Raw genomic sequence first — 17,082 nt, forward strand, 5'->3', positions numbered from 1 at the left:
AAGTTATGAACCCTCCCCAGAAAAATGCACAAACATGTACACGATTTTACACACAGTTCGAGGAACTTTACAGACATTTAGAATCCCTGGGCCAAAAGCTCTGCAACTCCACCGAGTTTTCTTTCGCAATCCTTCCCCAAATGGATATGGCCCTGGTTTCCAAGCACACCACTCTTCAAATCCGTTCCAAAATGTTTAGACCTCAAAGGTAACTAGTCCTGATACCTTTATTTTATAGGTGAAAGAATGCAGAGTAGAGTGATATATCCAGCGCTACACATTAATGACTAGCGTAGGCGCTAAGAACCCAGACTAATGCCTAAGCCAAAAGCCACACCATAAATTTCTATGAAACTCCCGATGGTAGCTGCGGGCCCTTAACACCATTGCGTATTTTCTCAAGAGGCAGCCCGGGGCTGGAAAGGGAAATGAGTATGTTGATCGTGTTTAGAGCCCAGGATGTATTTTTAAGTTTTTCATTGGTTTGAGATTATCCTCGATCAACTTGCTGGGTGACACTTAAGTAGCTGGGGGGGGGGGAGACCTGTGCCCACTCCTGTCTCTGTTTAAGAGACTATAACCTTATCTTCACTCTTTTGCGCACAAAGCTGCCACCTCTGTTCCACCCACCCCCAAAACTGAAGCGCCCAATCAAGTGCCCCCAGTAAACGGCCAATCCTCATCTACTTTCCCGGGACCCTCCTCAGCTCCGTGTGCTCCCCGCGGCCCAGGAGTGATGCAAGCGACCCCATCCTTCAAAGGGGAGGGCAGGGGCTGGAACGTGCTATAAACGACGCCCACTCCCAGCCTTTCAAGCCCCCAAACGGATTCGATTGTTGTTCCGTGGAGCTTTTTTTTTTTTCTTTTCTTCCTCCGAACCTCCGAAGTGTTCTCCCTTCCCATTGGCCAAAGCTGCCCCTTGACGCCACCCTGGCCTTGCTAGCTGATTGGTCCATTCTGGATGTGCCCAAGCCTTTTTCCCAGGGTGTGGCGCCCCCCCCCCGCCCCCAACAGGGTTCTGACCCCTGGCTCCTCCCTTCCCCCCCCAAGCCCCCCTCTCTGTTCCGAATGGTACCGCCCTGGCTCGGCTCCCCCACGGCCCAGGCCGCTGCCCTTAGGGCCCCCGGACGGGGCGGGGCACGCTGGGGACGGGCAGAGGGCGGTGGTGGCGCCTTCCTGCCGAGCCTGAGGCCGCCCCCGCCACCCTTCTCCAGCCTTCATAGGTCCCACTTTCCCCTGGGCAGTTTTCTTCCTGCCATGGGAGCCCCGTCCCGTCTGTGCGGGTCCCCACCGTGGTCTTTTGGTCATCCCGATCAGCAGTGTTAAATTCCTGCCCTCGGCGCTCCACACACGCCCATCCGCCTCCACCCTCCGGTTCTTGCAGCACTCCCTTTCCCCGTATCTGCTCACCCTTCCCCTCCCGAGCCTGCCTAAGCCCCCGCCCCCCTTCCTCGAGGACTGTCCATCCCCAGAATCCCCCTCCCTGCGTGTGGCCATTCCTCCCAACGGCCTCCCCTTCGTGGCCTCCCCTCCCCTTCGTGGCCTCCCCTCCCCTTCGTGGCCAATGTGGTGGAGCACTCCCGGCCGACCCCCCCCTTTCTCCGTACCCCCGCGCTCCCTTCTTATGTTGTCCCTTCACGTCCCTCTCTAAGTCCCTCCCACACCGTGACCCCCCCTACACTCATACCCCTCCTTCCGAGGCGTCCCCCGGCGCCCCTCCCCTATCCCCGCTTGTCTATGCCCCTCCCACCCACCCCGTCCTTTTGTCTCCTCTTTGGTCTCTAAGTCCCCCGCCCCTCCCTCACTCCCGCCCTCGCTCCCTGCGAGCACACTCTTATCTTCCCCAGGTCCCAGCGCCCCGCCCCCTGGCCGCGCCCCGCCAGCCCCCTCCCTCCCGCGGCCCCATCTCCGCCCTCCGCGCTCCGCCCTCCCCCCCGCGGCTCCGGCCCGCCAGCCGGGCCGACCTCCAGGTTCCCGGCTCGCTCCTCCTGCCGCCGCCGCCGCCGCCGCCTCTCCCCAACCCACCCTTCCCGGGCCGGCGGCTCTCGCTCCCGCGCTCTTCCCCCGCACACGCGCTCCCCCCGCCCCGCCTCGCTCGCTCGCCCAGGCCCTGCAGCGGCCCGGCCCGGAGCTGCAAGCAGCCCGCCCTCGGGGGAGCCTTGGCTCCCCGCACCTCGCCGGCGGGTGCACGACCTGGGAGCGCGAACCCGGGCCGGGTCGCCCCTGCCCAGCCCAGCCTGGCCCGCGGAAGCCGCCCGTCGGAAGTGTTTGGGCGATGGGCCGGCCGCGGCGCCTCCCGCAGCCCAGGCCTGGCTGGAGCGCCCGGGGAGACGCCGCGACCCGACCGCCTGGGAAGGTTTTACACGAGCCTCCTCCCGGCTCCCTCCCCAAACCTGTGTCACCAAGGCGCAATGCGCGTACCTGGGACTTGAGACTGGAGGGACGGGGTGGGGTGGGGGGGACTGTCCCGAAAATTCCTCAAGGGACCTCAGCTGCGGACCGCGAGGCCCGGCGGGGCGAGGGCCAGTGACACGCCCGGCCACCCAGGCAGAAAAGGCGAGCCCACGCCGAGCGCCTCGGCCCTCGCCACCTGGCCCGAGTCTCCCCACCACGCCGAACAGAGCGATGTTGCCTCTGGCCCTTTGTACTGACCCGCGTGGAGGACTGGCATAAACCCTCAATCCGGGGTTGGGGACACCACTCAGGTGGACGGAAAACTCAGCCATGTGCCAATGGGCACTTTAAAGAAATGTCTGTTCGGTGATGCCCAAGTTGACCATGTTTCCTCTGCTGAACCTCTTCTGGGCCCTCACTAAGTCTTACGTATTTACTCACCAGACTAGAAGCTCTTTGAAGGGGGCCCTGTTAGTCGCTGTGGTTCAATCAATGGATCCCTTGTGACTGGCGGACAAGTGTCTGTGTTTGTTAACCGCCTGCCTCTGGGATCTGTGTCATTATTGTGTGCCTTAAGGTTGTAAACTTGGGAGGGCCAGGACTGGGTAGGGATTATTAGCTCGTGCCAGGCACAGCATGATGCCCAAAGAGATGGGCCATGAATGTTTTTTGACTGATGGAGCTAATTATGCAGGAGGCAGATGCTTACCTCCTCCTGGTCCCCAGAACTCCCAGTTCCAGAGCTGGTTGTCGTGAGAAAGAAACTAAGGAGCTGCCTTAGCTCACTCCCAATCCAAGACTGATATGCTGGGGCCAGATCCCGTCGCACTCACTATCAAGACACATGGCATGATGTGACTTTCTAGTACTGGGAATGGGTTTGCAGGGAGCCATACACTCTCCACTGTAACTCCCATCAGTTTGCAACTGGATCTGGGAGGAAGGAAGTAGCCAGTTTTTTCTGTGTGAAGCAAACTGTCCCATATAAGGATCAAACCTGTAGTTCCCTCATCCATTTCCCCCAAGGCCAAGCTAAACCCCAATCTGTCAAGGCAGGAGGCTACAAACAACTAGACACCGTCAACGGCAGTTAACTCCAGGGGTGGAGGGACAGTGGAAGTGCCCCTTCCTCCCATTTATGGATCCAAGATTCACCCTGTACTTTGCAGCAGCTCGTTTGTAACCTGGTCACTTTGAGAGTCATTCCAGCTCCCTGCCCAGCTCCCTCCCAGGCAGACAGGTCCTCTCTGTCTTTACTCAGCCCTACACTGTCTTCACCCAAGCCAGCCTGCTCTAAATGGACATGGTCAGTGATCCAAGCAGAAACTGAAACAGTAACAATTGGACAGTGTCAAGAGACTCGGGCAGAGATGCCTCGGAGCGCCCGACCCCCTCCTCTGCCTTGGCACAGATGTTCTTATTGTCCTGGAAAGAAATAGGAAATTCCCTCCCCAAGCGTGGAAGCAGGGGTGCTCCAGGGCTTAGCCCCCAAGAACAGAATTGCCAGCCCAGCCCAGCCTCTCTGCCTCCTCGTTATTCAGAATAGGACTGTCACCATTCCTTTTCCTCATCCTAGCCAAGGTTGGCTCCCTGGGCCATTTGTCCCCCTCACCAAGGAGATTAAGGGGAGTGGGACTAGAGCTGCATGAGAGGATTACTAATATCTGGGTGGTTCTCTTTAGGGACCGTTAGCACATCAAAATACATATTTGGAAAATGCTCACAACACCGGGAGAAAAACAGTAAACACAGTGTCACTTTGCCAGGCTCAACAGTTTTGTTTTGTTTTGTTTTGTTTTGTTTTGTTTAAATGCTAATGGCCTCAAATGGGGAGCAGCATCCATCAGTTAAATAAACAAGCCATTAGACTGAGACTAGAAGTGTCAACACATGACTAATCTACTAATTGTGAGCTGGTGAGGAGCAAGGCAGCAAAGCACGCTAGAGACTGTGGAGTAGGCAGCTGCAACACCCGGTAAGTGGGTTTGGGAGCCAGTAAGACCTGAGTTTGAATCCTGTCTCTACCAATTGTTAGCTGTGTGGCCTTCTGTTTCTCACTCTGTATAATGGGGACACTAGCAGTACCTACATCGCAGGGCTGTTGTGGGGATGAACCGAGATACTACAAGTTCTTGCTACTGAGCGTTTAATGCCTGTTAGCTGTTATTGGTAACAATAAAGTACGTAGTAAATGGTAGACATTCAAAAAAATGTCAGCAATAAAGATGAAAAAGAAATGACTTATGGTTGCTAGATATGAGCCATAAAAGGTGAACGTGGACCCCTAGTGGGACCCTGGTGTCCCCACACCCTCCCAAACACAACTGGCAAAGGGATGCTTTTGGTTGGTTAATTCCAACTTCATAAAGCCATCACTTTAACCAGAGATTAGCCCCACCCCTTAAGGATCACTGTCCTGTGCCAGGGTTGCTGGGTTCTGGGGCCTTCCCTCCTAAGAAGCTTGTGTTAAGCTGGCCCTGGCAGGGGAAGGGCAGCCTGGCAGCATCCTGGGCATCCTTCCCCAGCCTGCCAGACCTGTCCTATAAAGAGTATTCTGGGCTTTTCTTGACTGCCTCTTTCCTGTTGTGTGTAGAGACAGGTGGGAATCACAGTATTGAGAGGGGCCAGAGTGAGGAGGAGGGAGGGCAGAGAGGGGTACACAGGACCCCCAAGAGAGAGAACTGTGACCTGGACAAAGTGGTTGGTCTTCGCTTCCTTGCCCCATCCTCTCTTTTTGAAGCCCATTGTCTTCCCCATCACCTACCAAGGTCGGTCCTCAGCCAAATGGAGTCTCCCTCTTTGCTTGCCAGCCCTGTTCTCCCTCACTGACGCTCCACTCTCCCCTCATCCCTTCCAGTTCAGAGAGTCTTGCTCTCCACCTGGAAGACTGGCAAGTCCTAGTTTAGATAAACCTTTCTGCACAGGTAAAGAGTTAAGTTAACAGTGACTTAACATGCCACCTCCTTCCCTGGTCTTGTAGCTGCATAGTGGACTCTTTAACTTAAAAAAAAAATCCTCAAGGTGGCTAGAAAATTATGAAAACAGACCACACCACGGGGCTTTCTGGGCCTTCCACAGGCCTGAGGTGGCTCGGGTGGGGAAAACTTCCACCCTTCATTGTCCATCGTGCTGCTTTGCCTGCTTGTATGCTCTGCCTTGAACTCAGGCCCCTGAGCAGACTAACCAGACCCCACCAGGCCCTCCCCTCTGCAGTTCTGCACCTGGAGTGCCCCCCCCCCCCCCGGCAACGAGGTTAGTTCTCAAGCTCCATTCTCCACCATCCACATCTCCCAGCTGAGCCCTGAAACAGGCCCCTTCGTGGCTCTGCACTTAAGCAGCAGAGAGCCGGTTAACTTGATTGATGAAGCCCTCTCCACACCTGCTAACTGAGTGCTAAAGGGTTAAAATATATTCTCCCTCCTGCCACGCCCAACTGGACTGCAGTTCTCAAAGCACACCAGTCACATTCTGTTCCAAAGTCTGTGCGGCTGGCACCTGTTTGTTCTCTGAGCCTGGACCACTATAACCAACCCCCCCCCCCATTCTCTGCAAATCAAATTATCTTTCTCAAAGGATGGGCTGAACCGTGCCCCTGCCTCCAGGAAGTGGCCTACCCCTGCTGCAGGTGAGGTCACCTTTCCCTCCAGCAAGGGTGCGCAGCATCTCCTAGTCCTCTTTGAGGGCATCCTTGCCTGTTCTGCCTGACATAAAAATTAGTTGCTGGCTTGTTTCTCTTCTATGAAATAAATGTAACCTTCTCCTGGACAAGAAGTGCTTCGCTTTCTTTTATAGTTTGTTTCGATTTCCAAGCTACACAAAGAAATGGATCATGCAATGAACTCCCGCACCTGGATTCCACAACTGTCAAGGTTTTGCCACATTTGTTTCTGCTTCATGTTTGTGTCCCCCTCCCACAACCACAGTGCCTCCCACTGCCTTGAACAGTACTTTCAACAAAGGAGGCAAACGTGGGTAATTCAGGCTCACAGGGCAGGCTCCTGGGGATGACATGGGCTGGGGAAGTGGGCAACTCCTACAAGAAGTATGTCCCTATTATGAGCTGGGCGCTTTACAGTGTATCTCGTTTCACCCTCACCACAACCTTATCGGGTTGGTACTGTGATGCCCATGGTACAGATGAGGAATGAGGCTCAGCGAGGTGAAGGGTCCCCCAGATGGGCAGGGCAGAGCTGGGATTTGAATCCAAGTCCTATGCCATTCTCCCTGGGCCATGCAGCCTCCCTCAAAGGGTGCCAAACGGGCTGGCACCTGCTCTGCTTCAGTTTTACAGAGTACAAGACATGCTTTGTGTGTGCCCTTACAGAGTAGTGTGCGTGCACACACGCACGCACACCCACGCAGCGAGCCGCATGTTCGCGGTAGGATTGTAAAATAATACACTGAGTTTTATCTGTGGGATCAGTCAGCTCATTTTAGAAGTCACCGTTTAGCCCTGAAAGCATGGAGGGGGAAGTGCAAGGGGGCAGAGGGCTGAGCTCTGTGTGTGTGTGTGTGTGTGTGTGTGTGTGTGTGTGTGTGTGTGTTTGTCGCCCAGGGGTTGAGGGAATTGGGGAAGCCTCCCCCACAGTTTCGGTCTCCCGGGGTGGTCCTTCTCAAAAGGGAAACAAAGTCTCTTTCCTCGCTCCCACCAGTACAGTACATTCTCTTTAGATCTCCACAATGACCTTGTAACCAGCACCCTCCTCTACAGCCAGGCTGCCTCCCTCAACAAACATTGCTCTTTGCAGCCTTTGTTCTTTTGCACAACCCCCCACCCCACAGAGATGGCTTCATGGTGTTCCTCCAGCCTGGATCACCCCCGCCCCACCATTCTCCAAACCGAAATTCTCCAAGTCAAGGTTCAATACTCACCTCCTCCCAGAAGCCTTCCCTGATTCTGAACACCTCTCATCAACTTTTTCATCTGGTCTGATTTTTTTTTTTTTTACCTGAATCTCGATGTTCTGCTCTCCAGCCTTGTTCTCCAGTTGTTTCTTGTAAGCTGTTTCCTTGACCACAATTTAAGCCCTCTGAGCTCGCAGTTTCAGCTACAGAAAAATAAAGGAAAGTCTTTCAAGAAAGACATGTGGTCGGCTTCCTTTTTCTTCCTATGGTCCTCTTGCTTCCTCCATGTTGTCGCTTGGATTTCCAACTTTGCTGCCACTGGCATCTTCTCTACAAAGATCACGAGGTAAAAAGGAGATTCACGTGTTTACCTTGATCTCTCTCTCTTTTTTTTCCTTCTTGTTTTTCATTTGCTCAGTTGGGTAGAAGGCTAACTGGGGTCTGAAATCCTTAAACCACAGAAAATTCACCCTGAAGCCACTCTCTAGCTTCGCAGGTCTTTTTTCCTAAGCAATTGTGGGAAGGAAAGCAAAATCTATTGGGCATGTTAATGCCTGCAACACTACCTCCCACTTCCCTCCCCTATATCTACTTCACCTCCCCCAGCTCCATTTCCTTACCTCGTTCCTGAAAAAAAAAAAAACAACCCACAAACAAAACAAAAACAACCTCTGCCACACACACAACTACGGCTAGAAAGACACAGCCCGCTTTCCACATATCAGGAGCTCTGAGAAGGGAAGTGTTGGAGGACAATGTCCTACAGACCCTGAGATGGGGCCACCTCATGCCACCCAAGGAATTCTGTCCTCTTAGCAAATTGCCGGACATGAGGGCTCACCTTAATCTTTGAGCAGTAACAGTTGGGATAGGTCTCCCCTGCCAGGCCAGGGAGGATAGAGAGGCAAAGGTTGAGCTCCCTTCCCCCCAATTTAAGTTGGGGTGGTGGTGAGCAGTGCCCTGGCCCTTGAAAATGTCTAGGCTAAATGCCCAGCCTTCCAGTGCCTGTCAGTAAAGGCACCAAAAATGATTGTAACTCTCTCTCTCTCTTTTTTTTAAAGATTTTATTTATTCATTTGACAGAGAGAGACAGCCAGCGAGAGAGGGAACACAAGCAGGGGGAGTGGGAGAGGAAGAAGCAGGCTCATAGTAGAGGAGCCCGATGTGGGGCTCGATCCCATAACGCCGGGATCACGCCCTGAGCCGGGATCACGCCCTGAGCCGAAGGCAGACGCTTAACCGCTGTGCCACCCAGGCGCCCCTGTAACTCTCTTATAGTTACCTCTACTTCCCTCCCTGCTGAGCCTGGAACTAGAGATGCTGCAAGAACGTTGTACCCAATTCTGTCCTGTGCATTCTCATATATCCCAAGGTTATGCTGCCCCATTGTACAGATGGCTGGGGGTGGGGGATTGAGGCACTGAGGGAGACATGACTGGTCCAATTATCTCGCAGGAAGGGAAATTTCTTTCTAGCTTTGGCGACCTCTTTATCCCTGGGGGAGTACCTGTCACCTCTGCTAGGGTTCCCAGCTTTGAAGAGTTTTGACAGAGCTTCTGGAAATGGAGGTGAAGAGGCGATAGTCCATTCCTTTCTGTCACTCCAGTTCCTTTAACCAGGCGTCACGGGTCGCATCTTCTTTTCCCTCAATCTTTTCTGGCGCTCCTCCAGCAGCTCTCAACACTCCCCGCCCCTGCGCCCCGCCCCTGTTTCCCAAAGGCCTTTCAAGAACCGCCCAATGCCGGGCCACTACCACCCCTGGGCTAACTTGGGTACCCAGGGAAAGGCTCTGGGCCTTGCCCTTTTGATCCAACTGGTTGAGAGCCCCAGATAGCCTCATGGACTAGTGAGAGAGCTGTTCTCAAGAGAAGCCAGACTCTTCCCAAGTCAGAACACTAGCTCTGAGCAACCTCCTTTGGAGTCATGGACTTGCCCTTGCCTTTCTAGTTAAAAGGTGCCTGCACATGCCTGCCTATAAGAAAGTGCCTCCCTTGACCCTTCAGACGAGGAGGTTGTACTGATTCACACATATTTCGCCCGTCCCCCTTTGGAACACACAGATTTGTATGATGGTGGGTGGGGGGATGGGGTGGAGAAAAGGCTCATTGTACAACACAGATCAGAATTCCGGCTTTGGCCAGGGTTGAGGAGATTGGTCTGTGTGTGGAGTTAGGGCATCAGTGGGGGCCTGGATTAACCAGGAGAGGGTTCAGCCTGTGGTCAGGGTTAAAACCAATATTAGAAGTCAGGGCAGTTGTCTCATCTTTGAGGCATCCTATTCAAGAATGTCCAGTCCCTGTCAGGAACTGGGTTTAACTGGGATCCCTTGTTCTGAGAGGCAGTGAAAGGTCCCTAGAGTGGGCCTGGTGTCAAGCAAGTCACTTCCCCTCTTTGATCCTCAACTGCTTCATCTAAACCATCGAGGAATCAGTTTTAATCTCCAAGGTTCCATCTAGTTCTGAGAATGTAATACTTTGGGTCTGTGGGAATTTTTAAAAAGCTGTTCTATTGATCTTGTAGTGTTAAAAATAAGACAATGTAAGGGAAAAGAATCTGAAAACATGCAAAGTAACAAAAAGAAATGAAATAATGCTTTTCCTCCATTAAAAATATTATCAAAGTATCCCATGCTCGTTGTAGAAATTTGGAAAATACAGGAAATTATAAAGATCATAAAAATCATTTGTAATTCCACCACATAATTTACCATCATTAACGTTCCAGTATTTTATTTATATTTATTATATATTTTAAATAAAAATGGAAGCATGCTGTGTATAACTCATCCACAACCTGCATTTTTCATATAAAATGTACATTGCATTTTTTAATGTCAGTAACTATTTTTTGAAAACATGATTTTTAGAGACTCCGTACTATTATTCCATCCAACAAATGTGTCATAATTTATTTACCCTATCTTTTGTTGGGTGTTTAGATTGTTTACCCTTTTTCCATTATTATAAATACAATTCCTTGTAAACATTCTTTGTACATATCTGATTTTAGGAACAACTGGATCAAGACGTATACATATTAAAATTTTATGATGAAATCTTTCAAACATATACAAAAATAAATTAGTATAACAAACTCCCATATACTCATCTCCTAGTTTCAATAATTATCAAATAATGGTTAATCTTGTCTCACCTACACCCTTACCCATTTCTTCCTACCAATGGATTATTTTTGAAGCAAACCCTGAACATCATGTAATTTTAATATATGTATTTTAAATATTTTGACACACGGTACTGAACTGACCTATCAAAAATCTCGCTAGTTTACACTCCCACCAGAATATTCACACCAGCTTTATTCACAATATACCAGTCACCACGAAGTGGAAAACTACCCAAATGACTATCACCAGGTGAGTGAATTTTTAAACATGGTATATTTATTACAACAGAAAACCGCTCGGTTATAGAAAGGAGCAAACTACTGATACATGCAACTCAACAACATGATGCTTAGTGAGAGAAAACAGACCAAAGTATTATGCAGCGCATAACACTAGGATATAAACTCCCAGGAATTACAAATGAAACTGTAATAACAGAAAGCAGATCAATGGTTACCTGGGGACAGAGGTGGAAGAAGACACGGACTGTACAGGGGAATGAGCCTAGTTTTGGGGTGATGAAAATGTTCTGTATCTTGATTGTGGTAGTGCTTTCATGGGGGGATATACATATGTCAAAACTCATTAAATTGGGGTCGCCTGGGTGGCTCAGTCGGTTGAGTGTCTGCCTTTGGCTCAGATCATGATCCCAGGGTCCTGGGATGGAGCTCCTCCCCGCGCCCCCCCCCCCCCCCCGCATTGGGCTCCCTGCTCAGTGGGGAGCCTGATTTTCCCTCTGCCTGTCTCTCCCCCTGTTTGTGCTCTCTCTCTCTCTGTCAAATAAATAAAATCTTTTTTAAAAACTCATTAAATTGTATCATTTAAATGGATGTAGCTAAATATCCCCTCAATAAAGCTGATTCCCAAAACTGACAGAATATTATTTAAATAAATAAATAGTATTAAAATTAATAAATGTATACATATGTATTTGCCACCTTGCTGTATGTTGAGGGGCACCTGGCTGGCTCAGCCAGTAGGGCACGCCACTCTTAATCTCAGGGTCCTGAGTTTGAGCTCCACGTGGGGTGTAGAGATTATTTTTTTAAAAAATGCATCTCAATATGATCTCAATATGTGATTTGTGCTTCTTTAGTAATATTGAATATTTTTCCTAGTTCAGTGACCATTAGTATTTCTTGTTTTGTGAATTGCCAATTCCTGTGCTTTGCCTGGTTTTCCAATGAGATGTTGGTCTTTTTCTTGTGGATTTGTAAGTCTTCTTTTTATCTCAAAGCTACTACAACTTTGTCCTATATTGTAAGTACTCCTTGCCTTTAAGCTTTCTAATTTTCCTTGTGGCATTATCATTTTAAAATACAGAAGTTTTGTTTTTCTTAAGTCAAACAGAGAAAGACAAATGTCAAATGATCTCTCTTACACTTTGAATCTAAAAACAAAACAAAACAAGCTCATAGATATGGAGAACAGATAGGTGATTGCCAGAGGTGTGGGGGGTGAGGGGTAGAAGAAATGGGTGAAGGGGATTAAAATGTAGAAGTGTTACATTTTTACATAGCCAAAACTATATTTTTGTATCCTTTATTGTTTCTTGGTTTATCTCCATGCCTAGAAAGACTTTCCCAACTCTCAAGATCAAAGGAATATTCATTCACCTATTTTTTTTAAAGATTTTATTTATTTATTTGACAGAGAGAGAGAAAGCCAGCGAGAGAGGGAACACAAGCAGGGGAAGTGGGAGAGGAAGAAGTGCTCCCAGCGGAGAAGCCTGATGTGGGGCTCAATCCCAGAACGCCAGGATCACGCCCTGAGCCGAAGGCAGATGCTTAACGACTGAGCCACCCAGGCACCCCTCATTCACCTATTTGGTTCTAGGTTGCTTATGGTCTTGTTTGTCTTTTTTTTTTTCTTTTTCTTTTTCTTTCTTTTGTGTGTGTGTGTGTGTGTGTGTGTGTGTGTGTGTCATTCTTGACCAATCTGGAGCATAGTGGATAAACAGAAGTTCCTACCCTGAGACCATACTTCAGCTCCATCCCTTACTTACTAGCTGTGTGACCAAGGGCATCTTCAGATTCCTCCTCTATAAGGTGGAGATAAATAATAGTTTCCAACCTGCAGGGCTGTTTTCAGGATTAAATGAAATAATATATGTAAGGCAATCGGCCCAACACCTAACATAGCTAGTGTTCAAGAAACACTAGCAACTGTAATTGGACATTTTTGGTTTTGGTTGCTCAGTATCCAAACACCCTGATGATTTGAAGCAAATCTTGAGAGACAAGGAAGGTAGATAGATATTCCTCCTCCCACTCCACTGGCAGCTAAGGTAGTGGGGATGTGGCTCAGGGTCTGCCAGTCAGATGCTATCTCTCCCTTTGGACTTTGGTACTTCAGCATACAGCACTGCAGGGGAGAGCAGCAATTATTCCTGAAGGTCTCAGCAGCCAGGCCACCGGGAGGGCAGAAGCAAGTCTCTGGAGGGGACCACACACTTACGGCATCCTGAGCAAGGCTGCTTCCCTTAGTTCCTACCCTTTTCCTGAGGCTGGTTCTTTGTGTCTGCACTCACAGTGAAATCCCCAATAGCCTTCCAACAAACTCCTTTCCTGCTTCATTACAATTGGATTCTGTGGTTTGCAACCAAGAACCTGACTGATCAGGTTACCATGATTTAACTCTGGAATTTACTTTGGTGGGTGGCATGAGGTGCTAACTTCCCCCACCACACCCCAAATAATCAGATATCCACAGATCATTCATTAAATAATCCATTCTTTCCCCACTGATTTGAAATGGGTGACATTTTCTATTGAATGAGCTCTCGCCCTTGGGACTGTCCTATTGACTAGAATCCCACACCTCTCCTAGAACCCCAGAGGGTTTTCTATTCTCTTCTCTCCAAGAAAAGTGTCATGTTCTAGGACCCCAGGTTGCCTGCTTGATACTGAACCCTCTGTACATGTAAGGATTTCCCTGTCTTAAAAGCTGGAGGACTGTATTGGGAGACATGTCTGCTGGCTTTGGGTTGCCCTGCAGCAAGCCATGCCATCTATTTGACAAGTTCTGTTCCACTTTGGAGAAACTCAAAAGGGTTACAGGGATTTACCTAATGAGAAAAAGAAATGGCCCAAGACAAACACCCATTTTCAGCCCACCCCCTCCCTGGCTCCCTATTCTGTAACTCTCATTCTCACCTGGGGCAAGACTGAGGCGAAAAGGGGACTTATTAACCTTTCTCCTGACACAGGAGCTTGATCTGGCCCTCCAGAGGCCTGCCAGTGGCTTCAGTATTTGCCTTCTGGCCTACTTTCTTGGTGACATCAAAACTGAATTTGTAGGGCAGTGGATGTGCCATCTCTGGCTGCAAAGGTTGAAACAGGACTGGAATCCAGAGAGTCTTTGAGGAACCTCCAGCCCAGGCTTAGGGGGCAGGCTAGGGAGTGGGGAGAGGCAACGATGCTGAAGGGAGAGAGGAGGAGTCCTCAGAGGTAGTGGTTGTATCGAGTTACAACAGGGGACCACAAGGTCTGAGAATGTCTTGGCTGCCAAGAAGTGTATGCTAGGACAAAAATGCCCAAATGAAAGGACCAATCCCAATCAGTGTCTCAAGATATACTTGGATCTGAATGGGGGTGGGGGTGGGAAACAGATGGTTCCATGACTGTTGTCAGTAAAGACCTGGTATGGCTACGGAGGTGATGAGTAAAGGATAAAGGAGACAGTAGGCTGGAAAGCTCTCATTCTTTGTTTTCCAGCTTTATTGACATATAACTGACATATAACCTGGGAGCTTTTAGAAAGGGACAGGAATCTACACAATGGACTATTACGTGACAACTAAGATGATGTTTTCAGGGACCTTCTTTGATAACATGAAGAAATTCTTGTTATAACTTTAAGTAAAACTAAAGAGGCAAGCTGTAAAATGGTATACTGAGTTGAATCACAAACTGCATAAAAAAATACGCATTTAAAAAAAACTGGAGGGAAATGCACCCCAAATGTTAGCAGCATTTGATTGTTAGGGAGTGTTAGCTGTGTAACGCTACTAGATACCTACAAAATATGAAGAACCTCTTATGTAACACGTTCTATCTTGGCATTTAATATACTTGAATTATCACATGCCTTTGCACAACAACCCCAGGTGGCAATTTACAGGAGGGAAAACTGAAGCTCCAAGAGGCCAACTTGCTAAAATCCACATGGCTCAGAAGTGGCATCATTAAAAATTATTGATTAAAAATTATGCTTCTGCTATTCTCTATTTTCCAAAATTTTGCCAATGAACACGTGCCCTCTACCTTTTCCGAACTGTCTCTTTCTTCATCTAATTAATCCTTCCTGGGTTAGGAACAAAGGGTAGCATTCTATCCTGCTCCAGAGAATCTGTGATCTCTTTCTCAGCAGAGCAGGGGCTCCTGGTAGGAGGCACCAAGTCCCCAGTCCCGAATATAGAGGAGTACACAGTGGTGCTGAACAGATGTCTGTAGAATAAAAGACGGACTGAAGGAATACATGAGTAACGGTCATGACCAAGTTAACTGTGATGATGTTAATGCCTTGTATATACAGGGTGCTTGGGGGGGGGGTTCAGCCTTTTCACTAGAATGTTGAGAAGGGTACCATTAGGTCTAAAGGTTTCCTATGAGGTTTGGGTCCCTTGCCTTGGGCAACTCGGTGGCCAGCCAGCCGTATGTCAAGGGATATTCCTAGCCTTGGGAACTCCACGTACTGGGCCTGCCATCCAAGACTTATTGCTACCAGGTCCCTCCCCACACTGAAATACCCCTTTGTTTTTCAGGCCCCAGCTCCTAGCACGCTGGAGGGGAAAGAGGTTTAAGGTCAGGGAGATGCTGGAAATCTTAGAGCACCCTGGAAACCCCTGTAGATAACAGGAAGTTGACTGTGTTTTGTAAGCTAAAAAGGATAACAGATAAAGGAATTCACATGATTAATATGTCAAGAAGAAAGGACCAGGATGGCCAAAGAACACCTGACCTGCTTACAGGGACTTGGAATCTGGATTTAGAATCCCTGCTCAGTGACTCCACTGGTGAGGCCAAGTGTGTGATGAGAGGGAAGGGCAGGGCTAAGGCAAACCTCTGGGTGTCCCTGTTCTCTACTTACCAAGTGGGTGGTCACCTCCTATCCCTGTGGGGCAGGAGGACAGGGGACAGGATAATGATTTCATTTCCTCCTGGCCTGAGCTTCCCCAATGGAAAAAGTGGACCGAGGAAAGTTTTCATTGAACTGGTAACACTTTGGAAAATTATAGCCAATTCCCAGTAATCAGCACCAACAAGGGGCCAGTAGTAGGGTCTGTAATTAGATAAAGGAAAATAGTGATGTTTACAATTCAATTTGTTTTAAAACAACAGATTTACCTTTATAATTATGAGCCAGTGCAGGTTCCTGCTAGAAGGAACTGGCCGGTGCTCCAGTCCTTCTGCTCAGAAAAAGACCTCCATCTGCACTCATATCCCCCCAAATCCAGAGCTCTCCTCAGCCCTCAAGGCTTCCTTCAAATCCTACTTCCTCCAAGAGGCCTTGGAGTTCTTCAGTCCTTTCTCTTTCTTCCATACTCCCTCTAGCACTTTCTTAGCATTGGGTGGGTAGAGCCCCTTTCACAGTTGGCCATTTTTTCAATTAAAGATTTTATTTATTTATTTGACAGAGAGACAGCCAGCGAGAGAGGGAACACAGCAGGGGGGAGTGGGAGAGGAAGAAGCAGGCTCCCAGCGGAGGAGCCCGATGTGGGACTCGATCCCGGAACGCCGGAACGCCAAGATCACGCCCTGAGCCGAAGGCAGACGCTTAACGACTGCGCCACCCAGGCGCCCCATCACAGTTGGCCATTTCTATCTGTGACCTCCTCTCCCTGGAAAGCTGAAGCACCTGAAGGGAGGCCACAGCCTTTCCGCTGTGTTGTCCATCTCAGCAGCCCCCTGGACCTAGCACAGTGCCGGACACAGTGGGCTCCTAGCCTTTGCCTCATTTGTTCTTGCCCAGTGGAATGGACTCACGGGACTTGGAGGTTGGGGGATCTCTACCTTCTGGGAGATTCCGGATTCCCAGGATTCCCAGGACCCTGAGGGAGCCCCTGCGGATAACAGGGAGTTGTCCTTTTGCAAGCTAGAAAGGAGTATTTACCAGGCCTAATGATAGCTGATTTTGTCTTTCCTGGAGTGAGGAAGCCTCAAACCTATCTGCATGGGCAGTAAGACAGCGGAGCAACAGGGGGCCCCTTTGGCAGGAGGACAGGTTCTCCGGTCCCCATTCAGTCACTGGGCCCCCCAAGTGTGTGACCAGAGAGTTGAGGCTGGGGAGGAGAGGGAAAGGAAGGGGGAGGACTAGGCGCGCCGTCCTCCTCCCTCCCGCTCCTCTTTTCTCTTGTGGTCCCCGCCGGCCTCCCTCTCGGGCTCTTTGTCTGTCGGTCGGTCTGTCTGTCGGCTTTCTCTCTCGCTGGCTCTCTGGAGCTCTCTTTCTCTCTCTCGCTCGCTCGCTCCCTCCTCGGTTCACGTGACTGCCTGCTCTCAACGGCTCCGATCACCTCTTCCTGAGGCTGCACCTTTCGGTTGGTAACAGGAGACACTCGGGTGTTGGGGGCAGGATGGGTTTCCTTCCTCCGCTTTTTCCTCCTGGCCTACTCGGGCAGCTCGGCCGCTCCTTTCGACTCGGCCTCTGGCCCTCCACCCCTCCAGCCTCTCCCAGCCCCCATAGTGCTCGCTCCCTCTCCCCCCCCCCCCCGCGCC

Source organism: Ursus arctos, chromosome X (assembly GCF_023065955.2).
Source record: "Ursus arctos isolate Adak ecotype North America chromosome X, UrsArc2.0, whole genome shotgun sequence".
Taxonomy (NCBI): Eukaryota; Metazoa; Chordata; class Mammalia; order Carnivora; family Ursidae; genus Ursus; species Ursus arctos.